This window comes from Pinus tabuliformis, chromosome 6 (assembly GCF_031772625.1).
Source record: "Pinus tabuliformis cultivar Carrire ecotype Pingquan chromosome 6, CPIR1, whole genome shotgun sequence".
Lineage (NCBI taxonomy): Eukaryota > Viridiplantae > Streptophyta > Pinopsida > Pinales > Pinaceae > Pinus > Pinus tabuliformis.
This window is the reverse complement of record NC_142292.1, coordinates 2104920966-2104940242: the sequence shown is the minus strand read 5'-3', so window position 1 is coordinate 2104940242 and position 19277 is coordinate 2104920966.

The window sequence follows — 19277 nt, the reverse complement described above, 5'->3', positions numbered from 1 at the left end:
AGCCACGTCATCCTTTTGAGCCAAGAAGGATTGACGTAGTTGGCCGGGAGGAGCAAATTTAACCCACGCAGAGATTATGCAGAGCCTGAAGGGCTCATATTCTTCAAGCTCTCGGAGCTAAGGGAGTTGTGAAAATTTTGATTTTTGGAGCTGGTGGGATGTTGTTTCTATTGGTGCAGAACAATGTCTAATGAGACTGAACCAAGGTAGAGGGAAGCACTACCTCGACAGATTTCTAGACAAGAAATATAGATCCAGGTTGCAGTGGAAAAGGAGGATTAGAGAGGAGTGATTTGACAATTGGTTGTGCTAGAAATACTGATAGGGGGGTGAATCAGTATTCCTTTTCAATTGTTACTTTTACCAATTAGATCACTTATATTTAGAACACAAAATGACCAATAGGAATAAATGCTTTTATTAATATAATATTTACAATGAATCAAGAACAATGTATATAGGGCTTCAACACTAGATGAAGAAACTGATCTTCAAAATCCCAGGCTATAACCTGTTTCCAAGCACCAACTTGGAATTTTTGTGAGTCTCCAACCTCTAGGGCACCAAACTTGCATTTAGAGGCTCCAACCCCTAGTGCACCAACCCTTCTCCAGTATAGATTCCGATTTGGTTTCTTGAGGACTCTTATCCTCTAGGGCTCCAACCCTATCTTATCCAAGGCACCAACCTTGAGTTTAGGAGCACCAACTCCAAGGAAACCAATCTTATATTTTCCAAGCACCAACTTGGACTTTCCAAGGCACCAACCCTATAGCTTCACTTTGTCAAAGTATGTTTGTTCATACTTCATGGCTCCCAAGGTCTTCTTTGCCAAGTCCTGTCAATCTTCACTATAGTCTTCACACTACATCATCAATGACAACCTTATCTTCTTAGAAGATATCACCACTGCTCTTCATGTCACCCAAACAAAATCTCCAGGGTCACCTCATGATGGTCTCCAATAGTATCTCCAAGATCAGATTCATTAATTCCTCCAAATATCTTCAAGTATCCTCCAAGGTGTCTTCAATAGGCAGCCCAAGTTCTGCACCTGCTCTAGGCTTCTTCAAGGAATTCTTCAAGAACACTCCAAGGGAGTCTTCAACAATGCTCAAAGGTTTCTTTTAGGCCTACACAACAGTTCTTCTAAGCTCCAATACACTTTTTCAAATTCCTTCAAATACTATACCACGAGGCCTTCAAGGTCAACAATATTGTCTCCAACAATTGTACAAAGATCCTCAATAATGATCCAACAAATGGTCTTCACAATGCTTGCCCAACAATATATTTCTCCACAAGTTTTCAGTAGGTGCTCCAAGATGTCTACACCAACTTCTTTAAAAATAGTAAAAATGTCTGCTCCAAAAATCTCTACAAGTTCTATCAATTATACCTCATAAATTGCTCCAAAGTAATGCATAAAGCCAAACTTGAGATCATTGTTCAAAAGATTATGCCATTGGTTTGTGTTATTCTGCCATAGGTGAAGATTATTAAAAAAAACTCCCACGTATCGGAGTTCTTTAAAGGTATAGTCCTGAACCTACCCACATGTCCAAATATGATGAAATTTCAAGCCTAAATTATGCTGCACAATGCTGAGGTATAGGATAGATAAGGAAAGGATGAAGTTGCAGGTCCTGGGTTGTAGTCTCTGCAATCCTGAAACTATGGTTAAGTGTGAGGTGAGGACGTTATACCCAACAGGTCTTTGGTATGTTTCCTTTACAAGCAACTGCTACCATGGGTCCTTGAAATTCTCCTTCACTGATCCGAAAGACAGTCTACAAGCCTCCACATGTCCTTCCAAACTTTATCACATGTCCAACGTCTAGAAAAAACTACCCACTATCCAAGTTTACAAGGTCCGAGGTAATTCAAGTCTACAATCTGAGTTTAGTTCAGGTTCTAGCCTCTTTCTCACAAGCCCGAGGTATATTACAACAATATGCCCAAAGAGTAATTCTTCTCAACCTCTTTTCAGATCTCCACAGAGGTATGAGCTACGTCAACAAAAGACTATCCTCAAAACTTTTAATTGAATTTGCCCAAAAAAAAGATATCAAGTCCTCCTTGGCCTCCTTGTTGTGATGTCCTTTTCTATGTCTTATCTCTGAAATGCTCACCAAATTTCTACAAAAAAACAGAGGTCTGACCTCTTATTTATATACCTTTTACATTCCTTAAACATACAACCATGTCTAAAATGCAAGCCGACATGTGTTGACATGTTTAGGTCGAATCAATGACCAGAATTAATTTCCTCAGATTATAAAATTCATATCTCCTAAACCGCTTGGAGTTTTAGGCTGAGTAATAGCTCGTTGGAAAGGGAACATTATTCTATTTAAGATGGTGTAAGTCTCATGGAAGAATTATGCCTCTAAGGAGGTGAGAAATCATTTTTAATGTGTCTGCCCTTAAATTATTTAGTGCAGAAAATGATTAGGACAATATCGCTTCTTTGTTTGGTTTCTCTATTATTTATCTTCTCCATTATTTGGCTTCTTCATCATCATAGGATCATGTAGGACATCCACGTCATCATGATAATTTCCAACAATTATTGTATCATCCATGTCATCACATAATGGTGCAGTGATATGTTATATTGCAACCTCCATTAATTCGTCATTCCAATCATCAAGTGAGATCATCCATCTAATCTTCTAGTCATGTGATCATTCAAGGGTATGACATTATCACGTGTAGTCCTCCATATGTCATCAAGGGTTAAATTCTATATCATCAAGTGCATGCAACATTAGATCAAGTACTTCTTAGGGCTTCCTTAATTCGTGGTTTGACTTCTTCATGACTTGACATCTTCATTGATGTTATCCTAGTCAACCAATCACCAAGAGTCATGGCATCATCATCTGGAACTAGGAATATCAAGAATATTTACATCTTAGTCAATTCCATATTGACATCAATGACAACCTTGATTAACAATCTACCCCTTTGTCATTGATGGAAATATTCTCGCCCTTCCAACATTCTCTCCCCCTTTGACACCAATGGAAAACAGGGTGCCCAAGTACTCCCCCTGTTAAGCTGCTTATTTTCTTTGTCAATAGTAGTTCTTCATAGGTATATTAATTCCCTTGTCATGGTGCTCTTCCTTCTAGCAATGTGGTCCATGATAGATGTATTTACATTTCTTCATGTGATGAACCAACTCCCCCTGCCTGCATAAACTCCCCTAGCTTCTTTAGACAAGAAACATTTATGCCTTGTGATCAAGTGAAAGAAATCTTCAACAATAGTCCATTGGATAAGGAATCATGTTCTTCAATGGAGTTTCTCCCAAGAGATGATCTATCAAAATATAATTGTTCATGTGTGACTCATAAAGGTTCTTATAGGATCCATCCATGACTAGCTTCTGCAAGAATGCTTAGTCATCATAAGCTCCCCCTAACTGTATGGTCTTTTTTATGATAGAGTCTCCCCATCAAATACTTAGATTATCAAGGATTGGGTCAACAACAAGTGTTGTTGGCTGGAGAGTTCAAGAGATTTTCGGATTGTATTTTCTTCCTTTTACATACTTGTGAAACTTTATTTTCTGGCATAGTTCTAGCTTGAGTAGGTGCCCAAGTCAAGTTACAATTACGTGCCATATGTCCAATGTTATGACACTTGAAGCACTCTATGTTGTTCATGAATAAGAATTCATGACTTATTGCAAAATTGCTTCTTGGATATTGATGGGGACCGTTATATTTATCTTTGTGATATTCTCTATAATCATTTACCATGTGCCCAAAGTTTGTACAAGAATAGAAATAACCAGGAAATATACTTTGGTACCTAGGAGAAGAAGGTTTCCTTGATGTACTTCTAAAGTCTTTTTGCCTTGGGATCCTTTGATGATAACCATTTCTTCTTGCATCATTGAAACCATCTGCATTGCTTCTTGGAACGAGACTTCCTTCATTGTTGCCTTGACGCTTATCCTTGCCTTTCCTGGAACTAGGAGCATCAAGCATTAAGGACAATTCTTTTCTGAAGGAGTGGGGCATGTTAGGTCCCTATAATAATAGTGTTTCCCCCATTACCATTGTCATTGCAGCCCTTATTGTTATTATTGTGCCCCTATTGTCCCCATATTGTTATTAGTGTGCCTAATAGAAGCCCACTATTGTTATTGTTGTGCTCTTATGTTATTACTGTTATGTCAGCTTTGATTATATTGTGACCCCTTAGACTCTTATATATAGAAAGGAGGTCTAGTCATTTGTATCATCAAAGAATTGTTCATTTTTGTAATATAAAGGAGGTCACCCCCTCGAATAGGCTTATTTTGAAGGCGTTTATCTATCTTTTCTATCTTTTTGTGAGTTTGTTTCATAACATTTGGTATGAGAGCTTTGGATTCTAGGGTTTTGTTGCTCCAAACAGGTCATCTGGCATTTTCACTATAAATTTTTTTCTTCGATGTTTCAAAAGCTGGAAAAAACCCATTTAAGCTGAAATCGTTCTGAACATCGGGTCTAAATTTCAGAGCTTGTCTTACTATATTTTCGAAGATATGATCTAAGGAAGTTAGGGTTTTTGTAGATCCCAAATTATATCTCAAACAGGCGACCTGGGGAAAATGGTCATAACTTTTGTTCTAAGAATCAGATTGAAATTTCATAAGAAGTTTCAGAAATAGGACATCTTGTACTTTTCTTTATATTAGTTTCACGTACTAAGGTAAAAAAGTGACACGTGGCACTTCGTACAAGTTCGCTCTACTGAACTAGTCTATAATCAGGTCACCGTGGGAGATTCGGCATAATCCTTCCTTGGAGGCTCCAATCTTGACCAGACTTGCGGGGTTAGAAAGAGGACTCAGATGGCTACTGCAAGACACAAGTTCAAGTCTTGGAGATCTGCAATTACAGAGATAAAACATATTCAATATCGAGCTCTTACAAAGTGAAAAAGGTGTGTCGTTTTTTAAAATTTTCATAAGATTGGTTTGAAAAATTAGTTTGAAGGAATTGGAAGGGCATAGTGAAGCATTATTAGAATTAATTTATGCCCTAAAGAAAGAAAATGGAAACACCTAGTAAGAAACTTAGAAGCTCTAGCATGACTCATGAAGAAGAGGAAGAAATGCAAAATGATATATCAAAATTACGAGACCAAGTGCAACAAAATTCACTCTCACAAAAAGTAAGAGAAGCTAAGATGGATGGTTTAAGGAAAGGAGTGGAAGATAAAATGGATGGTTTAAAGAAAGGCATGGAAGCTAAGATGGAAGGCAAAATGGATGATTTGAAGACAGATTTGACAAAGTTGCTATAAGAAATGTTTACGAAAAGAGAAAAGGTAGTAAAGAAAACTCATGATGAGAACAAAATAAATTTGAATAATGATTTCATAGACTCTAACATTGGATTGAAGACCCACCATGTTCCAAAGATAGATATGAGTAATTTTGATGGCAAGGATCCTGGGACATGGATACTATAGATGGAGCAATTTTTCGATCTCCGTAATGTGCAAAACACACAAAAGGTACGTATTACAACTTTATATTTGGAACCAAATCAATTTGTATGGTATCGATGGCTTTGCTCTCATAAAAAAATTGTCACTTGGGAAATTTTTATGGAAGAAATGATAGCACATTATGAAGATACAAAAAGCAGCACCTTTTTTAGCCAATTGATAAATCTCAAACAAAAGGGTTCAATGTGGAGCACATTGAGGACTTCCAAAAATTGAACATAAGGGTAAAAGATATTCCAAAGGAGCATAGGATTGATGTGTTCATATGGACTTTAAAGGATAACATACAACATGAGGTTCGCCTTTGGGAACCTGATTCGTTGGAGAAGGCATTCAGGTTAGCAAGAAAAATGGAAAGCAAAATTATGGCAACCAGGAAGCCTACCACTCACAACTATAAATATGGAAGTGTTGTTGCCCCTAGCCTTCCACAACCTACAAGGTTGACACCACAACAATTGGAAGAATAAAGAGAAAAAGGGATTTGTTACAGTTGTGATAGCAAATACACTAAAGGTCATAAGTGTGTTGAGAAGAAATTATTCTACATAGATTGTGAAGAGGAGGAAGAAAAGGAACAAGAAACGTCAAAAGAAGAGGATATACACCAGGAAAAAACCCTAGAGAAAGAAGAAATCAATCCGACCATATCTTGTATTCCATTGGCTAGAATTACCACTCCTCAAACTATCAAGATAGAAGGACATATCAAGAACACAAAGGTAATAGTGTTGATTGATTCGGGAAGTACCCATAATTTTATTCCTTGTAACATAGCCAAGTAATTGAATTGTGTCCTATATCCAGCACAGAGTATCAAGCGATGGTTGCAAGTGGAGGAACCATAAATGGCTCTGGAATATGCCATAATATCAAGCTATCCATAAGAGAATATGTATTGAATAGCCCAATGCTTTCCATTGCAATGGGTAGTGCTGATGTTCTACTAGAAGTCCAATGGATACAATCCTTGGGTACAATAGCTTTTAATTTTCAAGAACTTTTCATGAAATTTTGTGTGAAAGGAGAGGAAGTTGAATTAAGGGTATTTTAGGGAAATCGAGAAAGATAATTAGTTCTAATGGTATGACAAAGCTTCTAAAGAAGTAACAACAAGGTGTAATTGCACAATTATGTTCTCTAGAGGTTCCCACATCCAAATCATCTATTTCTCCACATCTCCAAAAAGCCTTGGACAGTCATTCCAAGTTATTTGAGACTCCCAAAGGCCTCCCACCTATTCATGATCATGATCATGCTATTCATTTGATTCCAGGAAGTGTTCCTCCAAACATCAGGCTGTACAGATATTCCTATGCCCAAAAGAGTGAAATTGAACATATGGTTGTAGAAATGCTAGAGGTTGGTATAATTCAACCTAGTCAAAGTTCTTTCTCTGCTCCAGTATTATTGGTGCACAAGAATGATGGATCATGGTGCATGCGTTTGGCTTATAGGGAGCTCAACAAGCTCACTATTAAATATAAATTTCCCATTCCTGTCATTGATGAATTATTGGATGAATTGCATGGATCAATTTAATTCACCAAGTTGGATCTTCGTTCAGGATATCATCAAATCAGAATGAAGACTGAAGAAATTCTAAAAACAAAATTTACAACTCATGAGGGTCATTATGAATTTTTGGTCATGCTTTTTGGCCTTACCAATGCACCTTCTACATTTCAAGGTTTGACGAAATCCATTTTCAAACCCACTCTTAGAAAATTTGTGTTAGTATTTTTTGATGATATACTAATCTACAACAAGTCTTGGAAGGATCATGTTCAACATGTTGACAGGGTGCTTAAACTATTGGAGGAGAAACAATTATATAAAAAAAGCTCCAAATGTTTCTTTGGAGTAAAAGAAGTGGAATACTTGGGTCATATTGTATCTCATGAAGATGTTAAGGTAGACCCTAGCAAAATTAAATCCATTAAGGAATGGAAAATTCCCACATCCATAAAGCATCTACGAGGATTTCTTGGGTTGATAGGGTATTATTGCAAGTTTGATAAGAATTATGGGAGAATAGTAGAACCTCTAACAACATTATTGAAGAAAGATGCATTTTCATGGACTCTAGAAGCAACAAAGGCCTTTGAATATCTTAAAGAGGAAATGTGCCAAGCACCGGTCTTAGCTACGTAGGACTTCACAAAAACCTTTATTGTGGAACGTGATACTTTAGGAAGTGGAATTTGTGCTATTTTAATGCAAGATGAAAGACCCATTGCTTTCAAAAGTTGTCTAATCAAAGGAAAGTATTTACACAAAGCTATTTATGAGAAGGAAATGTTGGCAATACTACATGCACTTAAGAAATGGTGACCCTACCTAATGGGAAGACACTTCAAGGTAAAAATAGAACATAATAGTCTTAAATACTTTTTACAACAAATATTATCCTCTGAAGAGCAGCAAAAATGGGTCACAAAGATGTTGGGTTATGACTTTGAAATCATCTACAAAAAAGGGAAGAAAAATGTTGTGGCAGATGCACTCTCAAGAAAGGATGAGGATGTGGAAGCATTGTTGTGCGCCATTTCTATTATCCAACCAGGTTGGAAAACGAAGAAAGGGATGAATGGAAGAATGACGAAGAAGTGTGGGCACTTATTCAAAAGTTACAACAATGGAAGAATGATGAAGAAATGTGGGCACTCATTCAAAAGTTACAACAAGATCCCAGTACATCTGATACATTTAGCTGGAAAAATGATTCGTTATGGTACAAAGATCACTTATACCTATGTAAGAATTCCCAACTCAAACAAAATATTCTTATGTAATTCCACAGTTCTCCCTTAGGAGGGCACTAAGGATTTTTAAAAACTTACCACAGGGTTAAGAAGGAATTTTTTTTGGGATGGCCTTAAATCAGATATTCAAAGTTTATGGCGGAATGTTTGGTTTTCCAACAAGATAAAGTTGAAACAATTAAGACACCAGGTCTGTTACAACCTTTATCCATTCCAAGACAATGTTGGGAGGAGGTTTCAATGGATTTTATCACAGTTTTACCCAAGTCTGAAGGAAAGAGTTTCATCATGGTGGTAGTTGACAAACTTACCAAGTATGCACACTTTTGTGCATTATTGCATCCATTTAAAGAGGACACAGTTTCTACTGCATTTATGGAAACAATTCAAAAGCTACATGGAAACCAAAATATTATTGTAACTGAAAAAGATCCCATTTTCATTGGAAATTTTTGGACAGAAATATTTTCTTGTATCAGTACTCAGTTAGCTCATAGCTCATCTTATCATCCTCAATCTGATGGGAAAATTGAGATAGTAAACAAATGTTTGGAAGTATATCTTTGTTGCTTTGTATCTGATAAACAGATACAATGGGTCAAATGGTTGCCTCTAGCTGAATGGTTGTATAACACTTCCTTCCATACTCTGGCAAAAATGACCCCATTTATGGCACTTTATGGATATCATCCACCATCCATCACATCATATTTAAGAGAAAATTCTAAGGTTCAAGTAGTGGAACATCACATCAAGAATCAACATCAAGTTCTCCAACTCTTAAACGATAACCTCACGTTGGCGCATAATAGAATTAAACAATAGGCAAATCAACATCACAACAAAAGAAGTTTTGATATAGGTGACTGGGTATTCCTACGGCTACAACCATATAAACAAATGTCCCTCAAGCAAGCTAAGAAGGATAATAAATTATCACCCAAAGTATTATGGTTTGTATAAGGTGTTGCAAAAGATTGGTACTATGGCATACAAATTGGAGCTTCCTACAGCTTCCCGAGTGCACCCAGTTTTCCATGTTTCATGTTTAAAGAAGGTTAGAGGTGACAAGCTCCCAGTTCAAACAATATTGCCATAACTTGATGAGGAAGGAAAAACCATATTGGAACTTGAAGCAGTCACAGAAACAAGAACTCAACAGCTACGAAATTGAACAATTTCAAAGTACCTCATCAAGTGGAAGAACTTATACGCTGAAGATTCCACATGGGAGGATCAGAATTTTATACAAAAGCATCCATAACTACTCAAGCATTGAGGACAATGATTTTATTAGGGAGAGGGGCATGTTAGGTCCCTATAATACTAGTGATTCCCCCATTAATATTGTCATTGTATCCCTTATTATTATTATTGTGACCCTATTGTCCCCATATTGTTATTAGCGTGCCCCATAGAAACCCACTATTGTTATTGTTGTGCCCTTGTGTTATTATTGTTATGTTGGCTTTGATTATATTGTGACCCCTTAGACTACTATATACAGAAAGGAGGTTTAGTCATTTGTATCATCGAAGAATTGTTCATTTGTGTAATGTAAAGGAGGTTTCCCCTCGAAGAGGCTTATTTTGAAGGCGTTTATCTATATTTTCTATCTTTTTGTGAGTTTGTTTCATAACAACTTCCTTCCTTGTCTTGTCCTGGTCTCCAACTTGCGCTTTCTTCTTAAGTTCCTCATCCTATTTTTTCAAATTGTTAATCTCTTCCATGGTAGCCATAAGTTTAGTGAGGAGATCTTCTTCAAAATATTTTTTCATTCTCTTCATCTTCTAGGTCTTCTTTAGCCTTGATGTTATTACTCTTATCTTCACCTTCCTTGATGGGCTCTAGATTTCCTTCTTGTTTTCCATCATTTTCTTGACTAGAGATTATTGTCAATGCTCCTTTTGAGTGAAGATCATGAAGTTTATCGCATAAGCCTTTTGCTGACGAACATTTTTCAAAATTGACCTTCATAGAATCAGGTAGCCCATTCAAGATTGCTTCCATTGATCTTGTATTATGTTCCTTGGATTCTCCATCCATCATCCTATCAGCAATCACCGATTTCTAGACTTCAATGCCTTGAGTCTTTAAGAAATTCCTCATTCTTTCTTCCCATATATAAAAGTTTCCATTGGACAATGGAGCCTTCACAAATTGATTGACTTCAATTTTGGTGGTTGAGGGAGACACATATTTAGGAGGATTGGATACTTTCTTCCTTGGCTTCGCCATTTGTTTTCTAATGATCAACCTTCAACCTGTTAGGCTTTGAGTGAAGGTATGGGCTCTGATACCAATTGTTTGAAATATTGAGAGGGGGGATGAATCAGTATTCCTTTTCAATTGTTACTTTTACCAGTTAGATCACTTATATTTAGAACACAAAATGAACAATAGGAATAAATTCTTTTATTAATATAATCTTTAAAATGAATCAAGTACAATGTATATAGGGCTCCAACCCTAGATGAAGACACCAATCTTCAAAATCCCAGGCTCCAACCTATTTCCAAGCACCAACTTGGACTTTTTGTGAGGCTCCAACCTCTATGGCACCAACCCTAGCTTCTCAAGGCACCAACCTTGCATTTAGAGGCTCCAACCCCTAGGGCACAACCCTTCTCTAGTACAGACTCTGATCTGGTTTCTTGAGGACTTTGATCCTTTAGGGCACCAACCCTATCTTATCCAAGGCACCAACCTTGATTTTAGGAGCACCAACTCCAAGGGCACCAATCTTATATTTTCCAAGCACCAACTTGGACTTTCCAAGGCACCAACCTTGTCAATTCTGAGGCACCAACCCAAAGGGCTCCAACCCTATAGCTTCACTTTGTCAAGGTATGTTTGGTCATGCTTCATGGCTCCCAAGGTCTTCTTTGTTGAGTCCTGTCAATATTCATTGTAGTCTTCATGCTACATCATCAATGACAACCTTATCTTCTTATAAGGTATCGCCACTACTCTTCATGTCACCCAAACAAAATCTCCAAGGTCACCTCATGATGGTCTCCAATAGTATCTCCAAGATCAACTTCATTAAGTCCTCCAAATATCTTCAAGTATCCTTCAAGGTGTCTTCAATAGGCAACCCAAGTTCTGCACCTGCTCTAGGATTCTTGAAGGACTTCTTCAAGAACTATCTAAGGGAGTCTTCAACAATGCTCAAAGGTTTCTTTTATGCATGCACAACAGTTCTTTAAAGCTCCAAGATGATTTCTCAAATTCCTTCAAATATTATTCCACGAGGCCTTCAAGGTCAAAAATATTGTCTCCAACAGTTGTACAATAGGTCCTCAATAATGATCCAACAAATGGTCTTCACAATGCTTTCCCAACAAGATATTTCTCCACAAGTTTTCAATAGGTGCTCCAAGATGTCTACACCAACTTCTTCAAAAGTAGACAAAAGGTCTGCTCCAAAAGTCTCTACATGTACTATCAATTATGCCTCATAAAATGCTCCAAAGTAATGCGCAAATCCAAACTTGAGATCATTGTTCAAAGGATTATGCCACTAGTTTGTGTTTTCTGCCATAGGTGAAGATTATTAAAAAAAATTCATACGTATCAGAGTTATTCAAAGGTACAGTACTGAACCTAGCCATAGGTCTGAATACGATGAAATTTCAGGCCTGAATTATGTTACACGGTGCTGAGGTATAGGACAGATAAGGAAAGGATGAAGTTGCAGGTCCTAGAATGTAATCTTTATAATCCTGAAACTGTGGTTAAGTGTGAGGTGAGGACTTTATACCCAACAGGTCTTCGGTATGTTTCCTTTACAACCAACTACCACCACAGGTCCTTGAAAGTCCCCTTCACTAATCCGAAGGGCAGTCTACAAGCCTCCACTGGTCCTTCCAAACTTTATCACAGGTCCGATGTCTAGAAAAGACTACCCACTGTCCAAGTTTACAAGGTCCTAGGTAATTCAGGTCTGCAATCTAAGTTTAGTTTAGGTTCTAGCCTTCTTCTCACAAGCTCGAGGTCTATTACAATAATATGCCCAAACAATAATTCTTCTCGACCTCTTTTCAAATCTCAACAGAGGTATGAGCTACATCAGCAAAAGATTGTCCTTAAAACGTTTAATTGAATTTGCCCAAAACAGATATATCAAGTCCTCCTTAGCCTCCTTGTTGTTCTGTCATTTTCTGTGTATTATCTCTGAAATGCCCACCAAATTTCTACTAAAAAACATAGGTTTAACCTCTTATTTCTATACCTTTTTCCATCCTTAAACGAACATCCACGTCTAAAATGCAAGCCGACATGTGTTGACATGTTTAGGTTGAATCAATGACCAGAATTAATTTCCTCAACTTGTAAAATTCATATCTCCTAAACCTCTTGGAGTTTCAGGCTGAGTAATAGTTCACTAGAAGGAAAAATTATGCTCTTTAATATGGTGTAGGCCTCATGGAATAATTCTACCTATAAGGAGGTGAAAAATCATTTTTAATGTGACTGTCCTTAAATTATTTATTGAAGAAAATGATTAGGATAGTATGGCTTCTTTGTTTAGTTTCTCTATTATTTTTCTTCTCCATTATTTGGCTTCCTCATCATCATAAGATCATGTAAGACATCCACGTCATCATGATAGTGTCCAACAATGAGTGTATCACCCATGTCATCACATAATGGTGTAGTGATATGTTATAGTGCATCCTCCATTAATTTGTCATTCCAATCATCAAGTGAGATCATCCATCTAATCTTCCAATCATGTGAGCATTCAAGGATATGGCATTATCACGTGTAGTCCTCCATATGTCATCAAGGGTTAAAGTCTAGATCATCAAGTGCATGTAACATTAGATCAAGTACTTTTTAGTGCTTCCTTAATTCGTGGTTTGACTTCTTCATGACTTGACATCTTCATTGATATTATCCTAGTCAAACAACCACCAAGAGTCATGGCATGATCATCCGGAACTAGGCATATCAAGAATATTGACATCTCAGCCAATGCCATATTGACATCAACGAAAACCTTGATTAACAGGTTGGAGGATTTATGAGAGGGAAATCAGGACTCAAAGGGATTCTATAGAAAATGAGCAGAGATGGCAGTGAATGGATTGAGGGATCAAGATAGATTGGATGGGGCTTCCAATTTTGTCATTTGGAAGGCCAGGACCCTAGCAATTCTCTATAAACATCGCATCAAGGACTATGCCTTGAAAACAATAACTTTCCTAGTTGACCCTGATGCAACTGAGAAGTATAAGGAGGCCCAGGTGAAGATGAAATGCATGATTCTAGAAGAGGTCAAGGATCATGTACTACCACATATTTCTGAGAAACAACAAGGGAGATTTGGGAGACCCTGGCCACCTTATACCAGGGCGTTTCTATGCAATAGAAGATGTTATTGGAGAATCAACTAAGGTCATACCACCAGATGCAGAAAGGGGAGGAGATAGATCCCTTCCTTCTCAGGTTGCAAGGGATTCGTGACCAACTTACTTCTATGGGGTCTGTTAGCACTTGAAATTTCACCTCAGGATGAAAAGGCAAATCTCAAAGCTACATCAAACCATTCAGCCTCGTAGCTAGCCCTACGGGGCAGGAGAAGGCTCTCTTCGGTCAATCTCGGTAAATTTTCAATGGGAAGAGATGAACAATCAAGGTAACACTGATATTATGGCTAGTAAACTGATTAGAAAGATTGATTTGGGGGTTTTTGGGGTTTTTGGTGGCAAATTGAGGAACTGCAATTTAGGGTGCGGGGATCGGACACAGTTTCTGCAGGGGGGTCTTTGGGGCAAGGTAGGAACCTGTATTGATGTCTTTAGCTGAAAGGGATGATTAAGAAGAAAGATGAGAGAGCTAAAGAGAGAAAACAATGGATTTGAATTCTCTTTAGACAGCAGAAACATAGAAATTAAACAAATTTAAAAGCAGAGCATGGCTAGCATGAATTCTAACTTTATCACTTCATTTGTTTAATATGCAGCAGTATAGAAAGGAAATGAATCACATAACAAAGCTTACAATAACATTTAGAAACACACCATCAACACATGAGTCCACAAGAATCCCAATGATGACTGCAAAACCCTGGTCTTCCTTAGCCAAAAATTGCAGAGATACAAGTGAAATATACAATGATAGCTTCTCCCTCAAGAGTCCAACCATGAAAATGAGCAAAAGAGTGCATAATATAGATGATCTAACCTCTTTCCCCACCTCTAGGGGTCGAGCTCCCTTTCCTATGAGCTGTTTCAACTACTTCTAAACTGAGCACTAGATAATAGGCAGTCATAACAACTTGCCTCTATAAGCTAGGAAACCTATCCATACATTAAATATTTACCATTTACATTCAAGAAACTTCTAGAAGTGTTAAAGAAGAGTAAAAGTGTCTTTGAGTCATGATAGTTACATAAAAATCCATCATCTAGAACCCCAAAAAGTCAAACTAGGTGAAAACAGTGATTTTCTGGCCGAGCTGGTAAAATCTGGCACAAATTCCTCAACGGGTCGCGCACACTTTCTCAACGGGTCGCGCACTTTGGAGCTCTATTTGGAAGCCTTCCCGGTGTCAGAATCAAGTGCAGGATAGCTCGTTGGAAAGGTATCTGAGTCTACTTTCCAACCCAACCAGAATTTTTGGATTTGGAGGTCATTTTCCTAGTCAAAAGTCAATTCTCCCAAGACTACTTCTGCAGCTCAAAAAAGGGGCAGAAAGTCAAAATTTGGCTGTATTTTTACCTTTTGGAGGCCCAAAACTCCATGAAAACTCAAGTCCATCCATAGGCATGTGTAACTTTGCATGAAAAATCCAAAAATGTTGAGTTTTTGCAAAACGGAGCTACGATGACAAAGGGTCTCACCGGGGGTGAGACCCGTTGAGAAGCCAAAACCTGTAAATTTCCCAAATTACCCAAAATTCTCCAAAATTTTTGGGATTTGTGCTGTAGATAATGCTAGTGAGTGCCATGATCCTTGAGGGATGCCTCAGCCAAGATACGGAGTGGATTTGGCCTTTTTCTCCGTTTTAGTGCCTCGGTCAACCTCCTTTGGAACATTTTCATTTTTGCCTTGCAAACATGCATCCTCGCCCAATAGTGATTCTTCATGTTCCTTAGCAGCTTTTTCTCTTGGTTGGCCTTAGCCAACAGCCTCTCCAAGTGAGCATTCTCCTGAATGAGCAATGACTCCCGGTCAGCAGGCAATGGATCACCGGGCCTCCTACGGTTTAGGACTCGGTCACTACGAATCCTCCAAAGCTCATCAAGTGCCTTCTCCTCCTCTAGCTGTGTATTCCACTGCTCTAGATAAGTGATGGTCCATTGGGCACCCTCAAGTCTCCGCTGCAAAACATCATTCTCAGCCCTGAGCTGCTGAATGATCTCCTTTGCCTCTTGGCTAGGAGAACTGACCTCGAGATCAATCACCGGATCCTCATGAACCATGGGCTCTTTGCCCCTCTGCAATACCTGTGCTGGTGAAGAAAGCAAGGCCCCTTCCACCTGGTGTGGAGATAACACTCGCTGATCTGAAGATGAAGGCGAGACCCCTTCCACCTGCTGTGGAGATAGTACTCGCCTAGCTGCTGCAAATAAGGCCCTTGGGCCTTTCTGATAGGTGACCAAAGGAATGGAGCTGACATGTCGGGTGATGGGAGCATCAGGCTACTGTGATGGTCCTCCCTCCTCATGAATGACCTCCTGATGTGGCTGAGGTGGCACTGTGAAAAACTCACGGGAGATGAACTCCTCCCATGAGATACCCTGCTGAGTCAACTGATGAGAGACTATGAGCTGGATCAAACCATAATGGCAAAGGCTCCTGTACTACTGGGCCGGGGTCTTCCTCTGTAACATGGGCACCATCCTCTGAATGTTATGAAACAGGAAGACCGGGAGGTTCATCATCCTCACTCGGGTGAAATGCATCAAAAGGCGAATGTGATAGGAATACACCTGAGAAAATATGCCCTCACAGGTAAAGTAATGCATAATAATTCTCATGAGGGGAGCATACTCACTCCGGAGAAATCGGAATGGGAAAACATCCGTCAACAATCTCACAAATGATGGCCGGACATAGGGCTCAAAGTGAACAAAATCAAGTAATCTGCGCTTAGGCCACACCTCACCCACATTTGGTATCCCTGTAGCCTGTGAGATCACCTCGGGTGTCAATATGAAATTCACCCCTGCAAGAGTGACATGTCCATCATGGAGGTGTAAGACAAACAAGCGGGCCAACTCTCTATGATGCTGAATCTGAGAGATCCTCTCACAAAACTGATAGCAAGACATGTACTGGAAGCAATTCACTGCCAAAGGACAGGCCTGTAATTCTGCCAAAGAAGTAGGCTCCTCCCGCTTATGATGGCCTCCCTTACCCCCTCTACGAGGCCTCCTCTGTTCCTCAATCTCAGTAGATGATGAATGGTCATCACTTTGCTCATAAGTTTCGGTATCTGACATGGTTTTGGAGCAAAGTGGACAAACTGAAGGACAAATTGAACTGCTGCCTCTGCCTGCAAAAGTACTGAACTCTATGCTCAAACAAATTTGATGATTTGGAGGAAGATTGAGCAAGTTTGTGGTCACTTGGCAGCTCACTGGCAAGTTTTTGTGGAGAAATCCTCAATGGGTCGCGCCCCTCCCAACGGGTCGCGCACGTTGATTTTTTACACTGCAAGAGGGCTCTCAACGGGTCACGCACCTCCCAACGGGTCGCGCTTTTGCAGGAGGCTTTCGGAGGCCTTACCGGTGTCGGAATCAGGCGAATAATAGCTCGTTGGAAAGGTCTTTGAGTCTACTTTCCAACCCAAGTATAATTTTTCAATTTGGAGTTGATTTGACCTGTTAAAAATCAAATCTCCCAAGACTGGTCAAAAAGTGCCAAATGAGGCTGCCTGAAAGAAGAGTGTTGTTTTAGTCAACTTTTGAATGCCTTCCTCAACCCCAAATTGAGCCCATGATAGCTCATTGGAAATATCTTTGTGTCTAGTTATCATTTTACCCATCAAGAAAATCATTGGGCCAACCAAGCTAGGAGAAAACTTGATTTTCCCAAGGTCACTTCAGAGGTGTCTTTGATTCTCCTGAGGCAACGGTATTCTTGACATTTCTCTCAAACCATGACACCTGTGCAAAAAGTGAAGGAGGTTTTTCTTCCTTGGCATGTTGTGGACAAAAACCTCTCTCAGTTTCCCAAAATTCATTTTTTATTGCTCTGAAATATCATTTGAGTGAAACTTGTCCCGATGTGTGAAACAAGGAATTTTGTCGAAATGAAGCGAAATGAAGGGGATAGGGGGCTTCTAAATTCTTGGGGAAATTTTGGGGAGTAGGGAGGGATGTTAAGAAGCAGGGGAAAGTGGAATCTCAAAGATTGAGTGAGGGGAAGGGGTCCAAAAGGGCAAAACACAGGCCCAACCTAGAAAATTGCCACGTTGTAGCTAGAAACTAGGGTTTGTGCAAAAATGAGGAATTTGGCGGATATAAGGGATGGGAAGTGTTTGATAAGGTACTTTAAGGATAGGGAAAGGTGTATGAACATCAGGAAACAATTTTGGCCGGTGATTTGACCATCCAAGAGAAATTGCCTTCAAAACCCTAGGAGAGGGAAATGACCTTGCCTAGGTGCAACTGAAGCATGAACAAGGTGTGAAATGACTCATTAGACACTGACATGATAATGAAAACCCTATGAATGATGATAAACTCAGCTGAATGGTGACATGGACTGACATTTGGGCAAACCCTAGGCCTAATGCCTAGTGACCAAATTTTGCTTGAAGACTCACTGAAATGACAAAATTTGACCTTGACACTCTGAGACCACTTTGTAAGAGCATATTTGATCACTGTAGGAAGGCTGGAAAGACTGATACTAACAGGGTCTACACTGGATCCAGAGTTCATGGTCAGGATTGCCCTGAATGTAGTTTATGAGGAGTGGGAGATATTTGTCCAAAGAATTTTGAGCAAAGTGACTCTCCCCAATTGGGAGGAGATGTGGGCAGATCTTTGACATTAATAGCTCAGGGGATTGGCTAAGGCAGGGAGTAGGCATAAGGGAGTTCAAATCAAGAAGGAGGAGGAGGAGGATGCAACTCTTGCATCAACAGAACAACAGAGGGTACAAAAGTGGAAGAAGAAAGACATCTCCAAGGTGAAGTGCTTCAATTGTGGGGAGATGGGACATTATGCCTCTCTGTGCCCCAGGAAGAAAGGCAAGGGAGAAGCTTCCAACTCAAAGGCTTCTCCAAAAAAGGTCGAGAAGGATGTCGAGACTGATGACGATTGTGCCATGTGTTCTCATGTGCCTCTAGAGAAAAGGTGGGGAGACTTGGAGTTGTAGTCGAGAGGACTACAGAAGAGCTGGAATGATCCTCGATGTGCCCAAACTCTTGGATCACACCCGGCTACAGGAACCCTTAAAGAAGGTAGCATGATGACATGTGTCAGGTGGAGAAAGGTGTGATGGAGCAGTAAGGCAGTGCTAGAGTGAAGAAGTCTATAGCAGCACAGTGGAGGTTGCAGCAGTGTGAGAGGCACATAAGAGGTTGCAACAGTGCAGTGGTATCAAAGGGAGCATAGGATAACAGCTGAGGTAGCTTCAACATCATGAGGCTTCCAAACTAAACACGATGTTAGTGATTGGGTGAAGTCAGTTACTTACTTCTTGGTAACTGAGTTGCAGTGGCAGTGCTACGAGCAGTGTGGGCAACATTTTGAGAGGGAGCTGCAATACAGATATAGCAGTGGCAGTGACAATGTCATGGGTAGCAGTATAGAAAGTAGGAGTGCAGTGGATGTGGGGCAGTAGGCCAAGAATCAACGTAGAGGACCGATGCAGAGGATTAGTTTGATGCTTCTATTGTGAATCATTACTAGAGCATATTCCTCGCTAAGAGGGAGGGTTGATTTTGGGTAGCATTAGATGTTCTCTAGCCTTAAAAATTGTTGGAGAGGCTAAGGAACATGAACTCTCCAAGACCCAGAAATAGTTTGGAGA